This window comes from Berghia stephanieae, chromosome 1, assembly GCF_034508935.2.
Source record: "Berghia stephanieae isolate SIO BIC M18660-M18661 chromosome 1, UCSD_Bste_1.3, whole genome shotgun sequence".
NCBI lineage: Eukaryota > Metazoa > Mollusca > Gastropoda > Nudibranchia > Aeolidiidae > Berghia > Berghia stephanieae.
The window spans coordinates 2,393,040-2,403,039 of NC_088360.1; the positions used below are offsets into that span (position 1 = coordinate 2,393,040).

Sequence of the window (10,000 nt, forward strand, 5' to 3'; positions counted from 1 at the left end):
GACAAAAATCAAAACAAAAGAAGTAGATTCTTATGTACGTATTACATTTCATTTCGACGGAGTGAAGTTTCTTTACCTACTTAACTAGCTTCACATGTAGTAGTTGACTTCTTTACGGAGTAGAACTGTATTAGTATTATTCTTCTTCTTGGGACTACTTTATTTCCTATCTTCTTTCATCGTACGTGAACTGGGACCTTCTTCTTGTAATTCATCTCCGGTTTCAAGCACATGTTTGTAGCGGAAGGACAGATTGGTGTAATAATAATTTTGTGATATTTCCTGAGGAGAACTCTCGGATTTGACGCCGAAACATACGTAATATAAAACAGCAAACGTTTGTTTACTGGAATTAAGACGATTATTTTTTAATTTATTTTCCTTACAATTTATAAACTTTAAGCTTGAATCTCTAACTTCCATCGAAAACATCTGAGAACAAAATGACTGCGATATTGTGATATTTCCGAAGAAAAACACAACGAATTTTCTTCAGATGATCGGAACCAACAAACTTGTAACAAAATGTGTGTTCAGTGTTTAGGCTACTAACATCTATATATATATGTATGTATTACATCGACAAACCCGAGAGTAGTTATATTATTCCAGAATGTTATATTAATTTACCTGTGGAGTCATTCATCAGTAGGTATTGCTTTACACACCATTTGTTTGTTTACATCATTCTATGTCAGTTGACATTTGCAATCGTCAGTTTTAAAACAAATGAAAGAATCGAGCAAGACCTTTGAGTGGAAAGGAAAGACCCTTGAGATTTGAACCAAGGCGAGTCTGGGCTGTGAAGGGAGGGAGAGGCCACCATATTGATATTTCATAGAATTCCAACCGGCTTGTTAGTCCGACCAACGTGTTTATTATGATTTGAAGATGGATTTAAAAATAAAACCAACGGACTTGTGTGACTCATTCATCACGTGGTACACCCTAGCCAGGATACAGGCGTGATCTCACAGGTAAAAAAATATTATACGATTTTTTAATTACCAATATTGGGAATTCCATGGACCCCAGTGTCCGGAGGTCTGGTAGACAGACCCAGTAGACTCTGACCTTGAGGACAGTAAATTAACTACATACCGATTTCGGTTAAAATCAAAATCGTCTTATTTCACCCTTTTCTACCTACCTAAGAAAATTCTATAGACAAATTGGTAAAATTGAATGGAATGTTACACACTACACTCGACTATAACCTATTTCATTTGTTTGCACACCTCATGCATGATCAGTTGGTCAAATATCACTTATCTGACACGTGTTTTAATAGGGACAAAGAGTGAATGAGTTGTTATAAGTATAAGATGTAGATATATATTATATTATAATAAAACGTTTAACCTTTAACACGACAAAGACGGGGTCTGATTTATTTAATCCAATCCTGATCTCATAGAACAGTTTTTACCAAGAAGTCAGTGAAGAATTGGAGACTCGTCATCATATTTTTTTTTCGTGAGTTTCAGCGAGCTTTTAAACAAAACCCCACAAGACTAGAACAGCATTGTTATTATGGTTTGTAATTCAGAAAAGTGAGTGGAGCAGGCACTTATGTTGGTAACAACAAGAGATGAAGTGAGTAGAAAAGTGCCAGAAGACAATAGAGAATAAAAATTTTTATTCTCTATTGTCTTCTGGCACTTTTCTACATCTCTTATTATGGTTTGTATAGATCATTGATTTGTTTTTCTCCAAATGAATATAAATGTAAATAGTAATAGTAAGAACACCTATTTGGATCGACTGCTTCTTAAATTCGTACTTACTATAATTTGGATATTTCAACGTTTTTGGTGGTTAATTTCGAACAGATTTCCCTCCTGTTACAAAAAAAAAAAAAATAATAAAATCGTGGAATTACTTAATCTTGGCGCCAATATGAGAACTTCACGAGTATCTCTAAGTGATTAAAACTTATTGAAAATGGAAGTTGCTGTCAGATTACAACACTTTCAGGATTTTGAAGTATTGTTTACACTTTGCGAGGATAAAATGTTAATTTTTAACGTTAACTACAGCGACTACAACTTTTATCTCCTAAAAATTACGGATTTTTATATTTTCAAGTTGGCAGGTCTGATTTCTAACATTCCCTCCCGTTTCTTAGATGGCTGTAGGCAGGACGTAGCCAAGACGGATTCAAAAATCCAATTTACATCGTATTCGTTACTGCTCTTTTGATATTTAACGACTAATTAACTGTATACAAGTCATTTACACGGTAGATAGGTAGGTAGGTAGATAGGTAGATAGATATACGACTATGGTTTTCATGACTTTGTAAATGAATAAAGAATTCCGTGTCGCCGGTAATGGGTTAATGGGCCTAAACCTTACAAAAACATAAGGAAAAACGATAAAGGTCAGAGGTGATCACTAACACACTCATCCCATGTGTGTTTTGGAATGCACCCACCATACATTACCATACACATTCACAACAAAACACATCTATGTCACTTTGGGCATTATTATAAATATCACTTCAAATAACAATGAATATTAGATAGTAATTAAAATGTATTATTATGACGCTCAACTTGTCTGAAAATCTTAAACTTGAGACGTCAAAGAAGTCTATAATAATAATAATAATATTAATAATAATAATAATAATAATAATAATAATAATATAATAATAATAATAATAATAATAATAATAATAATAATAATAATAATACTAATCAATAATAATAATAATAATAATAATAAAATAATAATAATAATAATAATAATAATAATAACATAATAATAATAATAATATATAATAATACATAATCATAGTAATAATAATAATAATAATAATAATAATAATAATAATAATAAAATATAGTAATAATAATAATAATAATAATAATAATAATAATAATAATAATAATATATATAATAATAATAATATAACTAATAATAATAATAATATAATAATATACTAATACTATAATAAATAATAAATAATAATAATAATAATAATAAAATAATATAATAATAATAATAATAATAATAATAATAATAAAATAATAATAATAATAATAATAATAATAATAATAATATAATAATAATAATAATAATAATAATAATAATAATAATAATAATAATAATAATATAATAATAATAATAATAATATAATAATAATAATAAAAATAATAATAATAATAATATAATAAATAATAATAATAATAATATAATAATAATAATATAATAATAATAATAATAATAATAATAATAATAATAATATATAATATATAATAATAATAAATAATAAAATAATAATAACAATAATAACAAAAAATAATAATAAATAATAATAATAATAATAAATAATAATAAATAATAATAATATAATATAATAATAATAAAAACACTTCAAAGAAGTCTCAGGTTTAAGATTCTTAGTTCTTCCAAATTTAAAGCCTACACATTTTCTGGCCAAAATGTAAAGTAAGTGATTTTTTTTTCTTCTTCTATAAATGTAGAATAAGCAGCTCACTGCTTAGACTTAGATGTGAGGATAGCAGCTATGATAATATTGCTGTACTCTGATAAGAACATGTATTTATACATTTTGGCCAGAAATATGGACATTCAAATATTGATCAATTTATATGACCCACATCATGCTAAAATATATCCACAGATTTGAGATTTTTTGGCAAGATGAAAGTCATTTTATTCGATCGATATTTGAAGGATGAATTTTCTGGCCAAAATTTTAAATACAGTTTTTTTTTTTTTTTTGGATTTTTTCCCCGAGTATGCCAGAAAAGATATTTCCCTTGAGCGGTATAGAATATTTTGATTTATTTACACAAAGGCTGTAAACATTCTTGTCTTCAGCTGGTGTGATTTAGTAAACACTTAGAGGAAATGCGTTTGACTCTTATCTAGTAAGATGTCTTGCTTTTATAAATATTGCCATGTGTTGTGTTGTGCGCTCGGAGATGACGTTTAGTAGGACTAGGAGAGAATTATTAACAAATGATTTGAAAAACAATAAATAAATAGGCTAAAATAATGAAATGGCAATGTTTAAATATTTTCAGTTAGATGATGACACAATGTGTCACACACACACACACACACACACACACACTCACACACACACAGAGGCACGCGCGCATGTGTGTGTGTGTATATATATATATATATATATATATATATATATATAATATATATATATATATAAATTGTATCACTCACTTATATGTGACCAAAACATATGTTTCTGTGGCTTTTATCCATGTCTTCAGTAGGCATAATGTCCGCAGAAAAAAATTATTCCCTTTGAGATTGATGTTTACCGTCTTGTGTCCTTACTTCCGTTGTGTTGTTTGTTTAGTGGTGATTAAGACGTGGACGAAAGCACTTTCATCATTATCGAGCACTTTCGTACCTACAAGTACCCACCAACACTCATATATATATACATCTATATATATATATATATATATATATATATATATATATATATAGGGTTGTGTATGTGTGTGTGTGTGTGTGTGTGTGTGTGTGTGTGTGTGTGTTTATTTATATATATTTAAAAACTCGACTTCTGATTTTCGTAATTTTGTATTTATACTTTTAGTATTTTTTTCTTGCTTTATAAATTATTATTTATTTATTTTATTATTTAGGTATTTGTTTATTTATCTACCTATTTCTTTATTTCTTTATTCGTATCTTTCATTAACCATTTTTTATCAGAGCAGCAGCAGTTGTAATTAGCTCAATCCAAAGTTACATACATACATAGTTGTTTAGACAATGGATTGTGGGATACATTGAATAATATACGAGGACGTACCTTTCAAAATCTCCAAAGTTACACCCAGAGATAGAAAATGATTGCACACAACGTGTACATATATTCAGGTCTGACCACAGACTAGGAGACTATGGATCTGACTTCCGGACCGGACCCACTGGTGGGCATAGTTTAACATTGCTGTCGGTAATAATCAATATTTTGTGTCATTTTTTTTTTTTAGATCTCATTTTACAACAATGAGCATCTAACGAATTGGATCATCAGACCTACAAATAAGATCACCTCGCTCTCATCCAATTTCATGCTCCAACCACCACCATTGAGTACAACAGATGATACAAGTTATTTTGCATTTTATATTATTTGTTTTCCACGTTTTTTGTTTTTATTTTGGTGTGTGTGTGTGTGTGTATTGTTGTGCTGACGAAGGGTTTGTACCCGAAACGTCCATTGTCTGTATTGTTCTCCAATAGGAAGCCTCTCCATGTTCACTCTTTCGTTAGTATTTTCACGATTACAGGCTTCATTCATTCAGACCGACAGATAGCCCCTGCCTACCGTTTTCTTAACTGTTCTATCAATTGACATCCCTCCGACCCATAATCCGTTAAATATTGTGTCTGCATGAGATTTCTAACGCCTGTCAATTATATTTATACCCCTTTTTCAACAGGAGCGAAAACTGTTTACCTAATTTCTAAGTTTTCTTTAAAGTGTACGGCGCTTGGTTCTGACTACACGCTGATGATGTACGCTGACATACCGTGTTATTCTTAAACATATTATATTTTATTTTCATTTTAGAATTTAATTTTAAAAAAAAAAAAAAAATAAATAATAATAATAATAATTAAATAATAATAATAATAATATAATGAATAATGATAATAATAATAATCTTTATTGTCCAAATAGGCAATTATTGTTAGGTTACAGATCTTGTATTAGGGGGGAAAAAGTAATAAAAATAGTAGTAATAATGATAATAATAATACTGATAGTAATGATGATAATAATAATAGTGTACGGCGCTTGGTTCTGACTACACGCTGATGATGTACGCTGACATACCGTGTTATTCTTAAACATATTATATTTTATTTTCATTTTAGAATTTAATTAAAAAAAAAAATGTTTTTTTTTTTTTTTGGTTTACCTCATAATTTGTGATCCGCTTTCTCTGCTCCGCTTATGATTATGTAGGGTGGGACAAGAATCCCTCCCCTCCCCTTCCCCCCCCCCCCCCCCCTATCCAAATAATTATTAATTTTAAAGTCAAAACAGTCGGAATTACACATTTTCTGAACTTATGTTGTTTGAGAAACTAGAGTTAAGATATTTTCCACTCCATTCCTCTCTGTCGTCCTTTTTAATCGTGTGCCTTTAATTGTAAATCTAGAATTTTTATAATAATAATAATAATAATAATAATAATAATAATAATAATAATAATAATAATAATAATAATAATGATGATGATGATGATACTAATAATAATAATAATAATAATAATAATAATAATAATAATAATAATAATAATAATAATAATAATAATAATAATAATAATAATAAATCTAGTAAATAGTAAAAATAGTAAATCTAGTAATAGTAAATCTAGAATTTTTATAATAATAATAATAATAATAAATAATAATAATAATAATAATAATAATAATAATAATAATAATAATAATAAATAATAATAATAATAATGATAATAATAATGATAATGATAATGATAATAATAATAATCTTTATTGTCCAAATAGGCAATTATTGTTAGGTTACAGATCTTGTATTAGGGGAAAAAAGTAATAAAAATAGTAGTAATAATGATAATAATAATACTGATAGTAATGATGATAATAGTAATAAAATAATAATATATAATAATAATAATAATAATAATAATAATAATATAATAATAATAATAATAATAATAATAAATAATAATAATAATATAATAATAATAATAATAATAATAATAATAATAATAATAATAATAATAACAATAATGGTATAATATTTTCTTCCCTTCTACTGTCGTTGAAATTTACGTAAAAAAATCCCCGTAAAACCCAACCAAAAAGAAAGGGACCCCCCCCCCCCCATTTTAAAAATTAAAACTAAAGGAAAAATAAACAAAACATATCTATATAAAAAAAACCCCAAAGCAACAACAACAAAGAAAATCAACAAACAAGCAACAAAGCTTGGCACTAATGTCAAACGTTACAAGAAAATACTAATCACTCAGCAATTCCTAGTCAACCGGAAACGCCCAATCCGACTAGCCGTCCGTCGTCCATCGTGAAATCAACTCTACCATCTACACATAGTGCATGGTTGTTCTAGTTATCACCCATTTCACGTATTTCTTTATTAAGCGTCAAACTTTTTTGGTCTATATTTATCTATTCAAGAACTTTAAAAATGGAGGGGGGAATAAATATACACGCATACGTCTATGTGTACATACGAATACCATCAGATAAGAAACGATAAGATATTTACTACAAACTCGATAAGGCTAGGGAAACCTTATCCTTTGGTATTTTAGTCTCTGGTGGTACGTGCTACAAGCTCCAATTTGGATGAGGGAAAGAGTGTATTTTTTTCTAACTCTTTTTCTCTCCTTTTTCTTTTTCTTTTTGTTTCATCCACACTAGACGTCTAGATCAAGATAGCTTGTGTAATGTAGTGTTTTGTTTTGTTTTTGTATTTTGTTTTTATTCTTAATGGTAAGTCTTACTTACTGTTGACATGGATAAATATCAAAATAAATATCTACATAATGTGAATTATTGGGTGATGAACAGTAATTAAGTTCAAAGTCAAGATAATAAGAATTAGAAAAGTTGAGGGATTTTTTTTTTTCTTGGGTTTTTTTGTTTTTTTTTTGGTTTTGTTTTGTTTTTATTTTTATTTATTTATTCTTTTTTTTGGTGGGGTGAGGGGGGGGGGGGGGGGGGGGGGGGGGTGGGGAAGGGGGGGTTGTCGGAATCAGACTCTTAGTCTCCTCAATGAACGCCCATACTTAATAACAATACAATCTCACATCCACATCTATTGATTTGTATTATTATTCATATATTATTTTATTATTATTATTATTATTATTATTATTAATTATTATTATTATTATTATTATTATTATATTATTATTTATTATTATTAATATTATTATATTATTATATTATTATTATTATTATTATTATTATTATTATTATTATTATTATTATTATTATTATTATTTATTATATTATTATTATTATTATTATTATTATTATTATTATTATTATATTATTATTATTATTATTATTATTATATATTATTATTATTATTATTATTATCATTATTATTATTATTTATTATTATTATTATTATTATTATTATTATTATTATTATTATTATTCAAACTATTCTTAAAATGGACGACAAAGACACGGAGTAGATAGAGTGAAAAAAGACAGAAAAAAGGAAGAGAGGGATAGAAAGAGAGAAATAGAGAGAAAGAGAACGGGATGCTGATGATATGAGAAACGGCTCGAGTTCGAAAACAACCCCTAAACGATTCAAGTGTCTATAAAAACAATGTGAGTTAGACAGACAGTTGGCGTATCAAGAAATGTTTTCTTTGCCGATCTAGGGCTGGTCTGAATTCTCTGTTACTTTCATCCACTTGACTGGAAGGTTAGGAAAGGTGGATGGATATGAATGGATGGATGGATGGATGGGTGGATGGATGGATGGATGGATGGGTGGATGGATGGGTAGTGGATGGGTGGGGGATAGACGGTTATTGTTTCGTTCAACAATGGTTGATCAACATAATTTGGCTAAGGTTGAAGAAGAAGAAGAAGAAGAAGAAGAAGAAGAAGAAGAAGAAGAAGAAGAAGAAGAAGAAGAAGAAGAAGAAGAAGAAAGAAGAAGAAAAGAAGAAGAAGAAGGAGAGGAGAAGGAGAAGGAGAGAGAAGAAGAAGAAGAAGAAGAAGAAAGAAGAGAAGAAGAAGAAGAAAGAAGAAGAAGAAGAAGAAAGAAGAAGAAGAAGAAGAAGAGAAGAAGAAAGAAGAAGAAGAAGAAGAAGGAAGAAGAAGAAGAAGAAGAAGAAGAGAAAGAAGAAGGGAGAAGAAGAAGAAGAAGGAGAAAGAAGAAGAAGAAGAAGAAGAAGAAGAAGAAGAAGAAGAAAAGAAGAAGAAGAGGAGGAGGAGGAGGAAGAAGGAGGAGGAGGAGGGAGGAAGCATCTCACCATATCTTTCAAAATGTAATCCTTGCGACGCAGGCCTTGGTCTGATGACAGGGCTATTCAAACTTTCTTGAAATAGATCCTTTCATAGAGAATACAGGACCTAGTAGTCTGTGGATCCTTTCGAGAAGTTTCCCAGCGATATTATCATGTAGTGTGAAGCAAAATCATCGACTTTTTATCAATTATTTTAACTTGGACTCTATTTAAGATTTACAAAACTATTTTTATTTTTTTAAATTTTATTTTCTGGCATCACAAATCACTGACAACTCTGCTTGTCCAGAATATTCCAGCAACCCCCATTTTGTTTGTATACATAGGGCCCCCCAGTCGGTAGTCGAGGACTCTTGAAGGAGATCCCTATTCAAGGACAGACGGTATGTCTGAGGACCGGCACCCCAAAGGCGCCCACTCTCGTATTTATGTAATGTGTTTGTCGATGGTAAACACAGAAGTCAAGTTTGTGTTTGATAACTTTAATAGCTAATAGGGAGGAAGCGCTGTCCTGTATTGGTTTTAATAATCTGAATAATAGACGAAGAAGCTGAAGGAGAGGAGGAGGAGGAGGAGGAGGAGGAGGCGGAGGAGGAGGAGGAGGAGGAAGAGGAGAAGAAGAAGAAGAAGAAGAAGTAGAATGAGACGGAGGAGGAGGAGGAGGAGGACAAGAAAAAAAAAGAAAAAAAGAAGATCTAAGAAGAAGAAGAAGAAGAAGAAGAAGAAGAAGAAGAAGAAGAAGAAGAAGAAGAAGAAGAAGAAGAAGAAGAAGAAAAGAAGAAGAAGAAGAAGAAGAAGAAGAAGAAGAGAGAAGAAGAAGAAGAAGAAGAAGAAGAAGAAGAAGAAGAAGAAGAAGAAGAAGAGAAGAGAAGAAGAAGAAGAAGAAGAGAAGAAAGAAGAAGAGAACGAGCAAGGAGGGGGAAATAGGAGGAGGAGGAGGAGGAGGAGGAGGAGGATCAGGAGGAGGAGGA

The 10,000-nt window shown here is 29.5% G+C and overlaps 1 protein-coding gene across 4 annotated transcripts in view; it reads left to right on the forward strand.

The window, feature by feature from the left end:
* The window catches only part of LOC144966127 (homeobox protein six1-like), a 155,109-nt gene that overhangs the window by 115,648 nt on the left and 29,461 nt on the right, over positions 1-10,000 (forward strand). Inside the window, exon 1 of one of the 4 annotated variants that reach the window (XM_078902263.1) lies at positions 1-977. This exon is cut by the window's left edge and continues 297 nt beyond it. The exons of the other annotated variants lie outside the window; for them this stretch is intronic. The gene's annotated coding sequence lies outside the window, so the exon portion shown is untranslated. The remainder of the gene's footprint in view (positions 978-10,000) is intronic. 4 annotated transcript variants of the gene reach the window in all.